General features: G+C 48.2%; 1 protein-coding gene across 1 annotated transcript in view; it reads left to right on the forward strand.

Moving 5' to 3' along the window:
• Dscaml1 (DS cell adhesion molecule like 1) overlaps window positions 1-18,802 on the forward strand; it is a 315,683-nt gene that overhangs the window by 20,956 nt on the left and 275,925 nt on the right. The window lies entirely within an intron of this gene.

Here is an 18,802-nt window from a genome sequence, read left to right on the forward strand (position 1 = left end):
AGCGGGAAACAAGTCTTGGAGCCTCACAGGAGGACCTCTTAATTCTTTATCCAACCTTCAAGGCTCCTCCCACTTAAAAAAAAACCAGCCCTACCCTTTCACCACCACACCCTACATACACTGCAGGGGCTCCATTGTTTTCTTCCTCTTTGAAGGTTCTTCTTTACAGGAAGAACTTTGGTCTTCCTGTAAAGTGGAGCATCCTGACCAGTGTTCTCCAAGCAGCCCATTGGCACCAAGGTCCCCAGCCAGTTATCTGAAATGATCCACGGTCTTCAGAGTTAGTTGTGGATGACAAGGTTCTATAGTAGTGGCTCTCATCCTGTGGATCATGACCCCTCTGGGGGACCAAAGGACTCTTTCTCAGGGGTAGCCTGAGACCATCAGAAAACACAGATCTTTACGTTACCTTTCATAACAGTAGCACAATGACAGTTATAAAGTAGCAATGAAATAATTTGATGGCTTGGCGGGGCGGCGGGGGGGGGGGGGGCGCACCACAACATGAGGAACTGTATTGAAGGGTCGTGGTGTTTGGAAGGCTGAGAACCACCGCTCTCAGGAACCTGATATACAGCAGGAGTCTTCATCTTTCTGAGACCCTTCACCCTGCAATGTAAGCAGCACCTTTGAAACAGCGGTGTCCATAATATTTGAATAATTTAAAATAGCTGAATGGGAGCAGGCCTGGGTCTCAGACAGCACTGACTGGAGCTCTTTAGATGGTTCTAAAGTAGGGTAGGTACAGAGGGATGAAAACTCTGCTTACATGTGTTTGTAGCTAGCATGGCAGGTGCTTAAAAAAAAAAAAAAAAGACATAAATGTGAGCCTTGTTCTCACTACTTTCTTTCTCTCATGTCCAAGCAGATGGCCAAGCCAAAAGATCTGCCAGTACCAGACAGGTTAGCAGTCTGGTGGTAGCAAGACAGACCCAAAGCTACTCAAAGATGTCTTCTCTTCTTTTTGTAAAACTGTGAGTTATTAAGAGCCGTCTGGAAGGCGAGCCTCTGAGAGAAAGAGAGATTAAAGAATCCAAGTTTGGAAATGGTTCTGTGGGTACCCATAGAACAAGTATATGGACCCCCTTGGGAGCCTCTGTTGGATCCTGACAAGGCTGGGGCTGAGGCTCCAAATGAGACCTGGCATAGACAGCCAAAGATCCAAAGAGATAATTCAAGTAGGAAGCACAGGCTGGTGATGCTGGCCCATCTCTTGGGAAGCCTCAGAAATGATGGCCACTGGGGTTCCTGTACTTCTAGCAGAGTCAGGCTTAAGGCATTTAAAGACCATAAGGAAAGGTGGTATTTCCTATACACTTGGGTTTATGGATGAAGTATTATGTCTATTAAAGTAATAATTATGTTATTAAAACTTTTTGAGTACTTACTATTTTCCTGGTACTGGGCTAAGACACCTTCTAATACATCATCTTATTTTAGCCTCACAGAAGCCCAGAAGTGTATCTTCCCCTTTTCTGCTTTACAGAAGAGAAACCTTAGGCTCAAAGAACCAACTTAACTTCTTTCAGATCATGTGTCTATTACTCAGATGAGGCATACACTGAAGCGGGACTTTCCCCAAGCTTGTGCACACACAGATGTGCCCAGTTTCTCGGAGTATCGTAAAGCTTTAAATGTGTGCTGTAAGCATGAGAGCTTTGGCAGAATACTCACTTTTGGCTTTTAAAGGGATGATTTGGTGGCATCAAATGCAGGTAGCGATTAAGAACCCAGAATATAGCCAGCTGTGGTGGCGCACGCTTGTAATCCCAGCACTAGGGGAGGCAGAAGCAGGCAGATTTCTGTGAGTTTGAAGCCCAGCCTGGTCTACAAAGGGAGTTTGGGACAGCCAAGGTTACCCAGAGAAACCTTATTTCAAACAAAACAAAACAACAACAAAACTAGAGTCTGGGACCATTTCTATATTCATAGGGGCCTATGAAATAAAAATATGCAATGTTCAGAATGTTGCCTCGCGTTCTGAGCATGTGCTGTGTTGTAGCTGCTGTTGTTTAGATGGAAGACGACATCCATCATTACTTCCACTGTCCCTGTTGTGGTGTGTATGTTTCTACCTTGTAGCTGACCTTGTGTCTCATTCCCAGACTGGGTTTCCCAGGAACAAGAACAGGGTTTTGTGTGTGTGTCCTCGGATCCAACACATTGCCTTCTGTACTCACAGCAGCAAGGGCTCACTCAATGTCCAGAGAGGAAGGAATTGCTGCTTGAGTATTCTGAGGGATTCTGGGAGGTATCCTGGAAAGATAGGGGCATGAGGATAAGCAGGTGGGTATCCAGTAGCCAGACCAGAGCAGGTGGGGAGGGAAGGTTAACTAGTTTATGTGCCCAGGAGCTGGAGGTGGCAAGCTCCCCCAGGAACCCCTTGTAGTTGGTGCTTCAGAGCTGTCTTTGATGTCAGGACCAGGCTGGTAGCCCCAAAGGGCATTATTACCAGAGAAGTGGCCTTGATGCTAATCTGCAGGGCTGTGTTAAACTTTGGTAGGCTGCCTTTCTTTCCTTTGGTCTTGGAGAGTTTTCCTCTCCTCCTTGGCCCTCTAGCTCCAGCCATAATCATTCTAGATCCTTCTCTAGCTGGTTTTTTTTTTTTTTACATCCAGAGAGAGTCTTCCCAATGCATTGAGTCTAACTAATATGCTCTTAGGGGAACGCAGGGGAACCTGAGACAATGGGGTGTGGTATATAGTGGTCTCTGGAGGTGAGGACCAGAGATTGCAGCCACATGCCACATGTTCTAGTTGTGGAAAATGCAAATAGTTTATAAAATATTATAAAATAGGGTCTTTATACTTCCAATGTTCACGCATACCCAGCATGCAAACACTCTGTAAATATAGGTATGTGTTTTGTGGGAGGGGGGGTGCTGCTTCTCATCATGGAGGTGGAGATAACTTGGTCTGAAAACAGAATGGATGCAGCAGTGTCTGGGTCTGGAGCATGGTCCTGCATTAACTTTGATCTCTGGATCAAGGGGGCTGGTCTCTAATGTTCAGGGCCAGCAGAAACCGATGCTGGAAAACTGAAGGAAGATCAGGAGGCTGATGTGGGCCAGTTGAGGTCTCAGAAAGCATCCTCCTTGGGGAAAGTATGTACCCTGGGAGGAAGGGCCTGTTAGTCACAGGATGGGAGCAAGGCCTCCGGTGCCTCTTTCTGAAGGAGCCTTGTATCTGGAGGAACCCTGGCAATTGAGTATTTGCTCTCAGGCTGCCATTCCTGGCTAGCCACACTGTCTTGGAGCTGGCCACCAAAGCTCCGTCCAGCTTTTTGTTATGATTTCTCAGGGCTGGGAGAAGCTAAAGAGATAGCTCAGCTCCTGTTTCCACTTGACTCCCCAACCCCTCCTGCTCCAGTTGTTGGTTTTCAATCTGGCCTTCTAAAAGTATATGTAAAATCTTTGACCTGCCTGGTTCCTACCCCAGTATCCCTCCTAGCATACCTACCGTGTGTGTGTGTGTGTGTGTGTGTGTGTGTGTGTGTGTGTGTGTGTGTGTGAAGAGTGTGGTGAAGCCATCTCTTTATAGTGGGCAGGATGGACATAAGAGGACTAAGGGCAGTGTATAAACATAGATCAGAATTAAGGCCTTCAGTGGAGCCGAGATGTGGTTTAATTTCCCATCTGCATGATCACCATTACAATGCATGTTATTGGATATAAAGATAAATCCGGCCCTGTTCCTAATAGCTTTTAATTTCCACCAGACCTGATTATATCGATGCAGGCTCCTTATGGGAGTTTCCCAGCATGCTCTTCCCCAGCATCCTGACTAGCTTTCTTAGCCCCAGTGGGGAGTTTTGGACACAGCTCAGATACCAGCCAGATGTATCCCCTGCTGCCCTGGAAGATGAGCCTGGCTGAGCTGCCTTGTTAGTGTGGATGGGGCTCTTGGATGCTAAATTGTCACTGGGCCCTGGTCCAGCATGGGAGTACATCAAGGACTCTGCATCTTGGGGGAAGGGGCAGGCAGGAACAAAGGGAATCTGTCAGGGAAGTGATCTCTCTGAAAAGGCTCTTGCTTCAAGGATACTCATCAGACAGTGTCTTGCCCTGGTACCCACCTTTGCCCTAAAGGTAGTGCAGTAACTTTAACCAGGTTCGGAACCTCTCTAGTGATTGCTCCTAGACTAGAGGGTCCCAAGATTTTCTATGGACTTTCACACCTCTCTCCATTGTCTCTGCTGTTTACCTGGCCTACCAGGCTCTAGTCAGGTCCTCTTTCTATTGAGACACCACTCTTTCTCCAGGCATGTGGTGGGCCCTCATGGCCCCTTCCATGGGCCTCTACCACCAGCCTACAGCAGATGTTGCAGTTCTTTTGGCTCCTTTCCCACTATTTTTATCCATCTGCCCAGAAGGGTGGGCGATATATATATATATATATATATATATATATATATTTTTTTTTTTTTTTTTCCCCTTCATTTTATCCCCGGAACCAGCATAACACTGCAGCAGAGTGATAAAGATAACAAGATTAAGGGTAATGCCTATCATGTGTGGAGCCCTCTTTCTGGGCTTGGCATTTCATGTATTCTATCTCTAATCCTCACAATCACTTTTAAGGCAGATCATGATCCCCCGCCCCATTCCCAGCTTTATAAGCGAAGACATGGAGGCCCAGGGAAGTTAAGTCACTCAAGGCAACACAGCTCATTGGATTGTGGCCTGGATTTGAGTGTGTGTGTGTGTGTGTGTGTGTGTGTGTGTGTGTGTGTGTGTGTGTCCTTGAACTTCAACCCTTGAGAGAGGGTCTGACCCTGACTCCTGCACTTGAGCATGGAAACTAGCCACCGAGCTCTGGCTAACCTGTTCAGTGACCAGAGGTTTTGGCCTTTCTAACTGACAGCGGATTTCAGTGGATAGGTTAATCATTCTTGCTTTACTGCTGTAGGGGACACCGGCTCTCCCTTGACCTGGGAACTGAGCACTGAACTCTTGCCTCAGCTCTGGCACCTGGAGGTGGAGATCCCAGGGCAGTGAGCAGATGAGAGCTTTGGCTCTGGAGTGCAGATTTGCTTTATAAATTACATTTCACTCAAGCTGACCTTCAATCCTGTGTGTCTTGCTCCAAGTTGGAAGGCTGGGAGAGGCGGGCACAGACATAGAAGGGATGGTGGTCCCAGGGAACCTTTAAGTGGCCACAGTAGGTTACAAATGAGCATCTGGGGTTCTAGAATGTCAGGGCTGGAGAGGGCCCTGGGTCACAGAGCTGAGCCTACTTGGTGACTAGTGTGGGACTCAGACCTAGACCTCTGCTCTCAGGCCAGTGTTTTGGGGGCCCATGTTTAGGGCACACAGTTTTAATCACTCATGGGGGAATATTTATTTATTTATTTACCAAAAGCTTTCCACTTTCTTTGTTTAAACTCTACCCATCCTTCAAAGTCTTTTCAAATGCCACTCCTCTCTGATTCCTGCTAAGGCCGGGTTTAATCATCACCCGGACTGGCCTCCTCCTAGGGATCCTTTTTCACACCCTCCCCTAGCTTTCTCAGTTCCTGGCTTGGGTCACTAATGGTGTTTTAGAACCTGTGGTGCCACTCTACAGGGGTGTGGCACTCTCTAGGACATGTTTTTACCCAGTCCCTCAGAGGAGGTGGGTCATCAATGAGGAGGAAGTGCCTGCCATGGCTCTGACCCTTGGAAGGTTGCACAGCAAACAGGTAGCATTGGCAGGATGCACTAGGGTCACGGGAAGTCTGTCAGTCTTGAGAAACTTACAAAGACATAGACAGATGACCAAGACCCTGTTTTTACTAACCTAAATAGGCTATGGTCATATCTGGTCATCGTGGTGAGGGGGAGAAACCAAATGCCTAGGTATGTGGTGTCATGCATCCCTGATTCACATGCGCTCGGCGGTCACCTGATGCAAACCGGGGACAATGAAGGTGTGCTGCGATACAGTGACTGGCAGCTCCTTCACTGGGTCTCAGGTTCTAGCTTAGGGATGAGTATTCCCTCCGAACAGCAGTTTACAATACACTGTCGGGTTATTCTTGTCTGCTCCATAATTGTCACTGTACCCACTCTGCTTCTGAGGGTACACAGCTAGGTTGAGCAAACGTGTGCGGTGAGAAGAGAAATTAAAGGGAAGAGAATGAGTGCATATTAAACCATAGGTCTGCAGGGGCTGGTGGCAGTTCTTTGCATGTTATCTCATCTCGTTCTCGTGGGGAGTCCATGCGGGAAACACCTCCATTTGCAGATTTGAAGAAAACGACAACAGAGAGACCAGGCCATTTGCTCCAGAGGACACGGCTTCCACCGGACAAACCTAAAACTCCTGTTTCTGAAGCTTAGGCTTTCTTTATGACAAGGACTCTAGGCTTGTCGTGGGCCTCCCAGCAATCACTGTTGCCTTCCTGAAGGCAGCTGTCAAGAGGAAAGGGCAGCTGGCACTTCTGTTTCTATGTGCTCTGGTGAAGAAGAGGGAACACTGGGCTTACATAGTCCTAGACTCTTCCCTCAAGCACAGAGAGGATGCCCTGCCTCCTGAAGTCTTCAGACAGACTTTGCCCAAAAAACTAAGCATGCCAACATAGTCCACGGCACTTGAGAGGTGGAAACTGAAGGATCCAGAGTCTAGCCTTGGCTGCATATGACTCTTAATCTCAAAAACAAAAGCAAAGGCAAGAAAACCCTCAAGTCCAATAGAATTTACAAGTTAGAGATTCCAAGGAAACCCCCCAGGAGCCACAAGCATCCTTTCTCTATTCTGTAGCCCACACTGAAGGATAGCAACAATATTCACAACAGATAAGAAGTGGACAGTGACCAGCATTTGTGCTCCCCTGTAATATGCATTCTGTCTAGCAGGTTCTCACTGCCCACATTCCATAGTCAAGGGTCTGAGACACAGGAGGTCAGCCACCTGCCCCAGGCCTCGGCAGGGTCTTCAACCAGCACAGTGTGACCTCCCTCTTGGGTTTCCTCGCCATCTGTGTTTGGCACAGCCCTCCCTGCACTGCCGTCCATGCAGAAATGACATGAATTTACAGATACCCTGTCGTCGAGTCCTTCCAGTCACATTGGCATGAGACACGCATGTCAGGGACTCATTGAACAGAGGAGCAAGGCTTGAGGCATGGGGAGGGGTGGGGCTGTAAGGCCTTCGCAATGGTGCGCGCCACCTGGAGGAGCTCAACTGGACTCTGGTTTTGCCCTTTATCCCAGGAGCTCTCCAGGCTCAGTGCTTGTCAGGCTCCCTGGGACTCCTTCCAATGTCCCAGCAGGCAGCCTGCTCTGCAGTCATTCGCCAGTTGGTTGGCTCCAGAGCCATCAGCTTTGCTCCCCAGTCAAGCAGAAATGTCCATGTTCCCAGGCGCCTCTGGCGGTGTGTGCATGTGTCATGTTTTGCTGTTCCACTTAGTTCATGGCAGGCGCTGCATTTCCAGGGCACCCACTGGGTGAATTTCAAGCAGATTTAAGGCAGTTACAGGCTAACGCCCTGCTCCAGGGCCATGCTGCGACAGTGGACACAGAACAAGCAGCATTGTTTGGTTAAGTTGGCACCTCTGTAAGTTACCCTGAAATCAGAGCAGAATTCTTTATAGAAGGTTACCCTATACATAAATCATCATTAGACCACCTCGTTTTTGTTTAATGCCTACCTAACTGTGCTGCAGTCTAAAAATGTGTGTTTAGTGAAGTCAAGGGTTGCAGGGAAATTATAGGGTTTTCAAAAACCCATTTGCTTTGCCAGTGCTCACATCAGAATCAATCTTACCTTCAGTTCTCAATCGCATTGCAAACAGGCAGCGTTGCTTGCCGAATCCTGGCATTTAATATAGGGTAGCGTTTATTCAGAAGGAGCCAACAGCGCTTTGCAGAATGGCGGAACTATGTATAGATGCCACTTCCTGCCAAGCCTGTGATTTTGAACTCTGTGGCATATCCATAAGTCATTTCTGCCATATTGAGAGCCATAGCCACAGTCACAGCCACATGGAGATGGCACCTGGCACCCAGGTTGTGAGTACTGAGGATGAGATGGTGGGGTGGGGGTGGGGGTAGGAGTCAGCATCTGTAAGGCTGTATGTGTTGATGCTTAGCAGCACACAGTAGGCACTTAGATGGTTTTGTCTGATGATTAGAAGAAGGTTTAAGCAGGGCAGTGACTGGCCTTCTGGTCTGGTGGGAAAAGGAGTGAGTTAAAGAGAAAGTGTGTGCAGTGCTACCTGGCCCTGCAGTGACTAGTCACTGCTCCTGTGTAGCCCAAACCCAGCAGGGCCTTTTTTTTTTTTTTTTTTTTTTTTTTTTTTAAGAGTCTCTTTAGAATGAGAGGAAGCTGCATGGGAAAAATGCAGTGTCGGGCTTCAGAGACTAAGGTTCAAATCTGACACCATTCCTCACTTTCCATAAGGTTCTGGGCAAGCCCATCAGCCCTTCAGCCCTTCAGCCCTTCAGCCCTTCAGCCCTTCAGCCCTTTAGCCCTTCAGCCTCTTAGCCTTGTGGAGCTTCACATTCTCCGGTTTTGAGGATGAGAAGTTATGTGCATTTTTCTGTATAGGGAAAATCCGTCTTACGTATATATGCCATATTTTTCCCATGCGGGTCTGTCCTCTACATATAGACATTCTGTATGCAGAATATTGATACCTCCTACTGGTAGGCAGATGTGCACCAAGAACTTGGGCTACATCTGGAGTCCCAAGGAGTTTGGCCAAGTGCTCGGGTGAAGTCTTGCAGGGGACGGGGGCGGGTTCCTGTGGTGAAGGCTTCAAAACAAGAGTCCAGTGTGACAGCTCCAGGTGGCACACCCTTGAGCAGGCCTTACAGCCTCATCACTCCTCTACACCAAGCCTTTATTTGTCTGTCAGTTCAATGAATCTGTTAGATGGTGAAAAGTGAGCGCAGAAGTGTGACCATAGAGGTGTGGACATTTAGGTGGACAAGAACTTATTTACAGGGACTCATGTGACCTTTAGGGCTACAAGCAAAAAGAGTGCTGAGACAGCCTGATGATGTGGCAGAGACAGGAAGCTCCCTGGCACGTGCTCCTGTTTGGGTGGCCACCTGACCTGTGACTATGCCCTGAGACCTGCAAAGCCCCCCTCTCTATCAGTGACTATTCTCATTGTTGTAATCAGCAAAAAGCAACATAAGGGAAGAGGGAGCATGAAGGTGGAATGCATAGTGCAGGGGAAAGTGCGTTGGTCGGGTGCGACAACAGGAGCATGAGGCTACATGCTCACGTCTTCACAGAGCAGGAAACACAGAGAAGGCAGGAAGCAGGGCAGGGCTATGACTCTCAAAGACCTCCACCCCAACCCCTAGCCATACCCCGCAGCCCATGATCCACGTCCTTCAGCTAGGCTCTACCTAGGTCTCTCAACCTTCTTCATCAGCTTCACTGGATGGGGACTAAGAGTTCAAACACAGGAGCCTGTACTCGAACCCTGGCACCAGCCCTTTAGTGGAACGCAATGCAGTGGAGAAGATGTGGGGCACAGAGCCCTGGACCATGGCCTCTTAGCCAGACATGTATTCCTTTCACATCCGAGGCTCTTCCCCTTCGCTGCAGGTTACAGAGGCATGGGGCTCAGAGTACAGTCTCATGCCTGTGCCTTTAGGGGCATAGAATTCTGTCAGACTCCCAGAGTGAGCTGAGAAGATGAGGAGGATGAATCGGGTGAAAGGGAGGGCCCATGAGGCTGGTGGTGGAGCAGGGGTGGGGTCTGGGCCTGTGAATTCAGCTTCTGCCCAGGTATTTTGGTGCCAACTAGAAAGGTGTAGAGCGAGTTGACTTTGCCTGGCAGTTCTGTGGGCTCTGAGATGTTGCGAACCAAGCATTTCCCCTTCTTAGAGCACATGGCTGAGGTCTCCCTGAGTGAGACTCAGAATGGGAAAGAGCTTGCCCAGAGGTGTTTCAGAGCATAGCACTACAAGGCATCTTCTAAAGAAGCTGGTTGTAGGAGGCCTCCCTGGAGATATGGCTGGACACAGCAGGCTGTAGCTGTGCGGTGCTATATATTGAATCAGTCCCTTCCCCTATGTTGGCATAAGCAACCACCAACTGGCTGAATGTTTAGTTCATTATTTAAGCAAGCAAATGCTTTTTAAGCACTTCCTGTGTACAAGATGCTATGTTATGCAGATGGTCCCCAGGGGCCTTTGCTTGAGGACCCCTAGGGATTGGGGTGGGGGAATTCCTCTTCCCACATGCCCAAGAAACTCAGCTTACAATAGATGTGCACGCGCATGTATAAATAGTGTGCACAATATAATTTGTCCATATTGACTGTGTATGTGTGAGCATTTGCACACACACAGCCTTATACTTTGTCACCTGCCTGGAACTCTAACGATTCCCAGAGCTGAGACCTGAGGGAGACACCATGGTTTCCTGTCATGGCAAACAGCATCTTGGAGCAACACTGTCAGGGCGCACCTCATGAGTCGGGGACTGTGAAGCCTGGGCCTTGCCTTTTCTCCCAAACAAAGAGGGTAGTTCTCACTCCCCAGTCCGTTTATTTTTAAATGTTCTGCATTTTCTGGGATAACCTTAGCTCATTTTTTTAATGGGGCCTATTAGGCATGGAGGGGTTGGCAGAGGGGCATAAGTAGGGGGCACTAATTCTGGTTTTGAGGGGCTTACTGTCTGGCAAACAAGATGAGCTCAGAACGCTGGTGTTCCTAACGTGAGGCCATGTGCGGTGAAGGTGTAGATGATATTAATTTTGCTGGCCTGGAATTAGGGCCATCTCTAGTGCTTAGACTAGGCACCTTTCCCAAGAGTACTACAGAGTACATCCACTGGCCAAGCTGATCTCCTACAGAGGAGAGTTAGAGACCTGCCAGATGTCAACTATAGAGTCACCTGTGGAGCTTTCAAGATCACCAGCGTCTACACACAGCGTAGGTGTGCGCGTGCGCATGTTAAAGGCCCTGTGTGGTTCTTGCTAGCTCCAGGTAAAGGAAATCATAGGAATATGCTCCCGGGGACCCTAAAGCATAGTTCATGCTTAGGGAACAATCTTTCTTGACTGGAGCACAGGAGAGATCAAAGATGAGCGTGATCAATGCTACATGAGCCGTGTGTAATTAAAGGGCAGTGGGGAGCCACTAAAGATTATGAGTGGGAAGTGTTCAGTGGTGTTTCCAGAAAAAGGGAGATAGTCCTCGGCCTCAGGCACTGGAGTCCATGTCTGCCTTTGAATTTCCCAGAGATTGTCACTAGGCATCCTTAGGGAGGTGGAACATGGATTAACCGTTCTCCTACATCCCACACTCCCATCATGCTCCAGTCCCCTTCTTGGTCCCATAATTCATAGCATTCCTAATCTAAAAACTTAGAACTCTGAAATAATCCCCAAATTATTATTATTATGAAGTGTCTTGAGCAACAATGTTGTGTGGCTTTTCTTGGGGGGACATCAAGCAAGTGTCTGTTTACTCTACCAGTGACAGAGCAAAGGAATGAATCCACCCAAGTCTAGAGAACCAGTGAGTTTATGGGGTTACTTACAGGAGTATGAGTGACTCAAAGCCAAGCTGTATCACCCAAAAGCTACCCCCGCCACCCCCACCCCTGCCGGTGACCCAAAAAGTTGCATCCCTAGAGCTTCCAGCACAACTTGCAGAAGCCCCACTGGGTAGTCTCCTCTCCATGGCAACCGCTCACTGCTTACACGAGCTTCTGGAGGGCGGGCCTTATGAGTATTTTTGCTTTCTGAACTTCCTGAACCTCATAGGTTTTACAAGCTCCCCTTGGTTTCCTAAGTCTAAGGAAGGAATGCTTCAGTTCTGAGGAGACAGCTGAACAACCACCAACTTGACGTCACAAATGAAAAATTCCACACCTGGTCTCAGCAAAATACAAAACACTGTGTGAAATTACCTTTGGGCTATGGGTGCAAGGCATGCTTGAGATGGAAATGATTTTAATATTTAAGACTTGGGTCGCATCCTGGAGATACCATACTATATATGTGTATGCAAATATCCCAAAAATCTAAAAAAGAAAAAAAAATTGGTCTCAAGATACTTAACCATTGGTAATAAGCCAGGTTTTATTGTGCATACTTTGGTATGCATTCAATTTGATTCTCTTATTGAGCTTATTGGAGCACAGACGCCACTCTCTTCATTTCCAGATGAGCACACAAAGGCCGGGTGACTTCCTTATTTCCCTCTAGCTCCCTGAAAGAGGTAGACCTCAGCGGCAGCTTCTGTGCTAAAGTGAGACCCTATACAGGTCTCGGCCTAGCTGGGAGCTTAGGTTCCCCAGGACACCCCATCTGTTTCCTTAGGATGGGAGCCCACAATTAATGCAGATGTGCTTGACCAGCCTGTAGCCCACGGCTGGCTAAAGAAAACAGTAAAACTATGGCTTGCTTTCTGACTGAGTTCACCTAATCAAGGCCCTTTCATGTTGTCTAATCTCACTTGATATTTTTTTTTAGTTTTCAGACGGGTGACTGGGACTCAGGGAGTTGCCTTACCCGATGACAGGATGTAGTTCCGGGATGGGAGAGGGAGTGGTTCAGAACTGTATGGGATTTGAGGATATTATAAAGCACACAGCGCTTGCTGTGTGACAGGCCTTGTAAGAACTGCTTTATACAAAAATAGTTCTGAATATTTAAAGAAGGGGCAGGGCCATGCACACACGGATGTACCAACTTTGCCCTCCTAGGACCCAGTTTCTGGAGGCAGTTCATCTCCCAAGGCATTCCACTGGGGCCACTGGCTCTCAGCTCCCTGGCCCTATGCAGCACTGGACCGTTTGCAGTGGGTGAACGGAAAGAAGACTTAGGAAGCAGGCCTCAGATATAGACACTAGTCCCCCGGCTGCCATGGGGCCAGGTGTCCAACTCTCAGGCCTTAATCTGAGCATATGCAGATTGGGGTCCCCCGTGTGAGGGCTGGGACTAGAGTGAGATCTCACCCTGGAGACCAGGCGATCTCTACATCCTTTCTTCCCCAGGCCCTCTCCTTTGCCTGGTGTCTTCTATCGTGTGCTGTCTTGGAGCACTTGGTATGCCTCTAAGCAAGTAGGAAGCATACAGAAGGTTCTAGTTTCTACTTGCTCCCTAAACATGGCCTTCCTCTGCATGTTTCTTTCCTCATCATCTGCAAGTGAAGGGGCAGAAGAGGTGAAGCCTTTCTGTCTCTTCCTGTTCCGTGTAGTTCAATAAATTTCATCAAGTCCCACTGGGTGTTGGGGGTGTAGTAACAGGCTGATGCCCTGCAGCAGAGAAACAGACAAATTAAGGAAAAAACGTTCCAGTGTGTACGCTAAGAAACCCTCACCCAACGGACACAAAGAGACTGGATGTAGTATGGTAGCCATAACCACGATGATGATTGCCAAAACGCTGGAAACCAGTGTGGGTAAATGCAGTCTGCTCAGTGCGTACTATGAAGCTCTCTGCTGCAGAAGCTGCAAACCCGTGCTCCGGGACTCTACACACTAACCTGGACATGTTTCAGGGAGAGCAACAAATGCGGAGGTGAGGGGGTGGGGGAGAGCAAACTGCAGATGGAAGAAAGCAGTATGGTGCCATGTGTATGAAGTTTGAAAACATGCAAGCCAATCCTCTGTAGTGTTTCTGTGTATACACAGATGCAGCGACAGCATTTCAACATGCATGGGACAGTAAACACCATACCCGGAGTAATGCTTACCTCTGAGGAAGAGGCAATGGCTCAGGAGGGAAACACAGTGGCCCTTCAGAATGTCTTATTTCCTAAGCAGTGTCTTCCAAAAGTGATCCGAAGAAAACAGAGCCAAAAGAGACACAGGACTTTTTACTTTATTTTTATGCTCTTGGTTTTTTTAAAAACATGCTTGCTATATTTCATAAGAAAAGCCATTTATTTTATGGAAGGGTACAAGGTTCTAGAAGGATCACATCAGCTTTGGGTCTCTATGATAGTCCAGAGTTAGAGGTGGGAAGGTGGCTGATCCTGGGGAACGTAAGGAGAGGTGGCCTTGGGAGAGAGGCTGGTGTATACATTAGCTGCCCAGCTCTGCCCTGTGAACATGTGTGTCCTAACCCCTTTTCCAGAGCCATTTTGGGAGAGGTGGGTGTGTACTAATTAAATAACAACAGTAAAAGTGGGATAAATATGAGAGGAGGAGAAATGTATCTGCTGTGGGACCCACCATAATCTGTTTCTCTGTTTAATGAGAGCCTGGAGACCCAGCGTGAGGCCACTGAAAATTAAAAACACTGGAAGGAGTAGTGGGCTGCATGGCCTGGCTTCTCTGCTTCCCCAAAGCCAGAAGCAAGGGAGGGTCCTAGTAATGCTTTGTCCTGGGGACAGGTGATCAACTGTTGCATACAGACCTGTGAGTAGCCATCTGGGCAAAGGAAAGTGGTTTGGAGATGGGAGGCCAGGAGAGACACTCATAATTAAGCCCTTGGATAGGCTGCTCCCAGTTCCCAGCTCACGTTACAAGAGAAAGCTGGGAGCTGGGGCCACAACACACAGGGAAACCAGAGAGGGAAAAGTGATCTCCTGCCCCGCCTTTAATGTCCCTAGAGCCTTCCCTGGGATCTGTGAAGCTGAGGGCCTCCCAGGCAGAGGCCCACAGAGATTGCCAGCTGGTGTCTTGCTTTGGTTCCTAGAGGTGCCTACCTTTATTATAGTTTGCCCTGGAACAGTGATTGTCTGTGTCTCTTCCTCCATTTCCCCCTTCCCCTCATTGAGTTCCCCAGTAAGTATATACAGAATGTAAAATTGCTTTGCAAGGCCTAGAAGAAGGCTTGAAAGTCACTGAGCCCCATCCCTTGGCTGATGTGTAAAGATGCCATTTTTCAGCCTTGATTGGACCTGGGACCCATGTCTCAGATAGTGCCCTCCTTACTGGACATGGTGGTGCATGACTGTAATCCCACTCCTTGGGAAACTGAGGCAGAAGGTTCTTGGATTTGAGGTTAGCATGGGATACATAGTAAGAATCTTGTCTTAAAATAAAAATATTAAAAAGAAGCATCTCTTTTATACTACAGGATGAGGGCACTGGCCTCACTGTCCACAGAGTAGACCCATGCTGAGATCCTCTGAAATTGGACTATCTCCTATTTATTCACAGAGAGAGCAGAATTAGTGATGTATCTGTGTGTGTGTGTGTGTGAGAGAGAGAGAGAGAGAGAGAGAGAGAGAGAGAGAGAGAGAGAGAGAGAGAGAAGAGAAGAGAAAGAGAGAAAGAGAAGTGCTTGAAGGTTACTACTGAGTGTCCTGTTATCACTAGGGAGTCAAGTGAGAGACAATTTTGGTTTCTGTCTCACAGTCTTCTGAAGTTCCCAAGTGTGCGCTGAGGATAACTGATATGGCACAGTGTGAAAGCTGAAGCATGTCTTCACACTGTCTTTGAGTGTGGCCTACTTGCACACAGTGGGCACTTCTGTCTTCATTTGAAAGTCCCTCTTTTATAAAGTTCTTAGCATGATCTAACATCTAAAATCTGCTTCCTAGTTCTACCCTTGGGCCCTCCTGCTGCCTGCCCTTGCTCCTGCCCCTGCCCATCCAGGAGGCTTCCTTCTTTTTTCCTACACCCATCCTCTCCTATACCCCCTCCCCAATATCCTACTCTCCTAGTGACAGCACCCCATTTTTGTAATGATCCCCTCTACCATTTGGCAGGATTTTTTCCCCTCATTCTGGCTGTCTCTTCTGGACATGCCTGGGTTTGTTACATCTTTTCAGAAACTCAGGCCTACGTGAGTAAGGTCCACACTGGAGATGGTCTGACCAGAGGGCCTAGTGAATCGCTCACCTTCTGACTTCATGGTGCTGGTTCCTTCTCATCACTGGTTCTGAATCACTCTTGGTTCTTTCTCTAAACCTCCTCATGCTCTTCTTTCCAAAACCAGTAGCAGTTTTTTACAGCCTAGACAGCAACAGGATGGCCTTTGCCCCCTCTGAGCTGCATAAGCTGGCTTTGCATTCTTCTAAATGTTCGGTGTCCTTGTGAAGATGTCTACAAGTCCCTGGGAAGCCAAACCTCCCAGCTTGTCTTATGTTTCTGACTTGAGTTTGCAATTTAATTCTAGTCAAGAATTCCTAATAAGGGGATCTTCCGAAAGAAGGGAGTCTGGGAGAGAGGTGCAACTTGAGGAATCATGGACAGCAAGGCGGACACAAAAGACACAAGTACGGGCTGGCCAGGCTAATCTGAGCAGGGTGCTTGCCTCATAAATCTCTTGCATTTAATGCAATGCTGGCAGCAAGTTGTTATTTCATGGCTATCATTTCTTGGACCAGCCTGTTTCTACCTGGTTCCTTCGTTAACCCATCCTACCCTTTTATTCTAAACTACTGTGCATATAATCTACATTCTCCACCTTACTTTTATGGGTGTGGTTGCCTGCTTCCTTCAAAGTTCTGAACCATTTTGGGTGGGTAGGTCTGTGTGGGGATGGTCAACAGGAGAAGAGTTGCAATTATTGTGCCATCACAGTGATGGGACTGTTGTCCAGGGATTTCTGACGGAAGTACTGAGTATTTCAAAAGCTCAGCTCCTTCAGAAATAGGGCTCTGGTCTGGGTGCCCTTGGGCAGTATCTCCCAGCCTTTGCTGTACTGCACACAAACAAAGGCAACATCAATTGGCCTGTTGGGTCAAAAAGAGGCTGACAATGACTTGAGTGGCCAGTTTCTCATGAGTCATGGGATCCTGCTGGCTCCAGGTCCTGCCTTCACACATCTTGGCTGAGGGACCTTGGCTCATAGTTGGGATCAGGAGACTACAGATGTTGTATAGGCAGGTGGTAGGTGGGTGATGGGATCAGTCTAGTAGCTGTGATTTTTTTTTCCAGTTGGCTAGCAGATACTATGAAACCAAAGAATGGATAGTTTAGGTAGCTTCCAGGCAGCCCCTCCTCTTCTTTGTCTGTCCCCTCCTCCACATCACTCCCTCCCAAAGAGTCTTGAAATATAAAGTCACCGTGTCAAGGGCAGCTAAGCTAGGGAGGCTGATAAACTCTCATTATCAAGTTCCATCTTGTCTTCTGCTAGTGGGGTGAAGGATCCCGTGCTGTGGTACTTCCTTTGCCTTCTTTCAATCACAGCGTGTACGTGTCTCTCTGCCCCCACCCCTGTGACTTTCCTGCTGTGCCTTCCCAGTGTGGGTCCCATCCTGGCCCTGGATACAGTCATAGTTCAGGTGACAGTTGTGGTAGCTTCCTATCTCCAGTAGAACTCTCTCGACATGAAGGTGTGGAAGATCAAGGAGCCGGGACTGTCAAGGGGGAAAGGGTGACAGAGACAGAGTGATGGCAGGGATTGAATTAATTCCGTGGTGTCGGATTTAATGAAGGCCTGCCTTCTGCACTGCCTCTGAAAGGCACATCATGTAGTGATCGGTGCTGGGTGCGTGCATAGCTCCAATTAGGAGTTTCTGCATCTCACAGGGGCAGGGTATCTTTGAATCTCTAGACTCTGGGGGTTTGTCTACCCCTCCCCCTTCCAGTCTCAGGAAGCCCTGATCCAGAAGTCAAAAGCTCAGCTCCTCTTAAAGAAGAAGGACTCCAGGGTCTGTTCTAGGCTACCTAGAGAGGCCTTATTTTTCTCTTTGATGTTGGCTCTTTATGTGTCCTTAGGTAAAGCCTAGCCTTCGCTTTTGCAAAAGGTAAGGCTTATACCGTCTTGTCCCTAGAGACCGGACCCCAGAATTATGGAGGCTTAAAATGGAAAAGGTGCCTTGGGGGTAATCCAGTCCAGACTTACATAGTTAGTGCTTAGAAAGCCATAGTTTCTGGAACAATCTCTCTGACCTCCTGTCCCTGGAGGGCAGAATGGGCAACTGCTGCATGCCAAGGGACAGGCTACTGAGTCACAGATCTCAGCTGCCAGTGCAAGATGATTCTTGGAAACCTAGCTGGACAGTGGCAACTCAGCTACGTGCCACCTTCTACGGCCAACAAAGTATGTGTACGTGGTCTCCCATAACCCCGGTGTGGCTGTGCCAAGGGAGATGCTGCTTATGGGTTGGAATCCTAGCTCAGCCACTAAGATGTAGCTTGGTGCAACTTCTCCTGCTCAACTTCTCAAAGCCTCCTTTCGAAAACCATGAATAATAACACTTATCACACAAGTTAATAACAGAGTAGACTCGTTTTACAAATGAAGATTAAAGCTCTGAGATGAAGTGACATGCCTAAGAACACAGCGGTGACAAATGGCAGGAGAGAATCTGGATGTGGGTCTTCTGCCTTCCTTTTAGGACATGGAGATGCTGAACGGAGTATCTCTTACCTACTCCCCCCCTCCCATGCACCACTTCACTGTTTCCTTCAGCCTTCCCATGATGCTCCAGTACTTTGGAGACTTCATAGCTTTAATTCCAGTGATAACCCTCTGTGGTAGCTTTTACGTGTATTCCCCATTGTATGTTACGAAAGTCTAGAGAAGTTAGTTGCCTCAGGTCATGAGCTCATTAAGTGGCTCCCAAGACCATGCCATCATGCCTTTCTGTGTTCCCACCCCTGCCACCATCTTGAAGTGCAGCTCCTCTGGGACACATGTGGACCAGCGATAGAAGATCGGAAACTCATCCTTACAAAAGGTCATTGGATGCTTTTGTTGTTCTGGGTCCCACATAGACATGGTGAAGGCATGATCGGTCATCCAGACTGTCCTGGCTTTACCACAGGACCCCACGGGGACATTTCCTGATGACGGTGGGTGTGGGCTTCTCCTCCTCTGGCCTTTTCAGGACCCGGAGGTGAGCTCCTAAGAGTGACGGGTGCCCCAGTACACAGTGTCCCTAACAAATTACCCTTTTCCAACCTCCAGACCCCATCCTTTCCTCAGTCCGGCTGACCGAGGTGCT

Source organism: Acomys russatus, chromosome 14 (genome assembly GCF_903995435.1).
Source record: "Acomys russatus chromosome 14, mAcoRus1.1, whole genome shotgun sequence".
NCBI classification, from domain to species: Eukaryota; Metazoa; Chordata; class Mammalia; order Rodentia; family Muridae; genus Acomys; species Acomys russatus.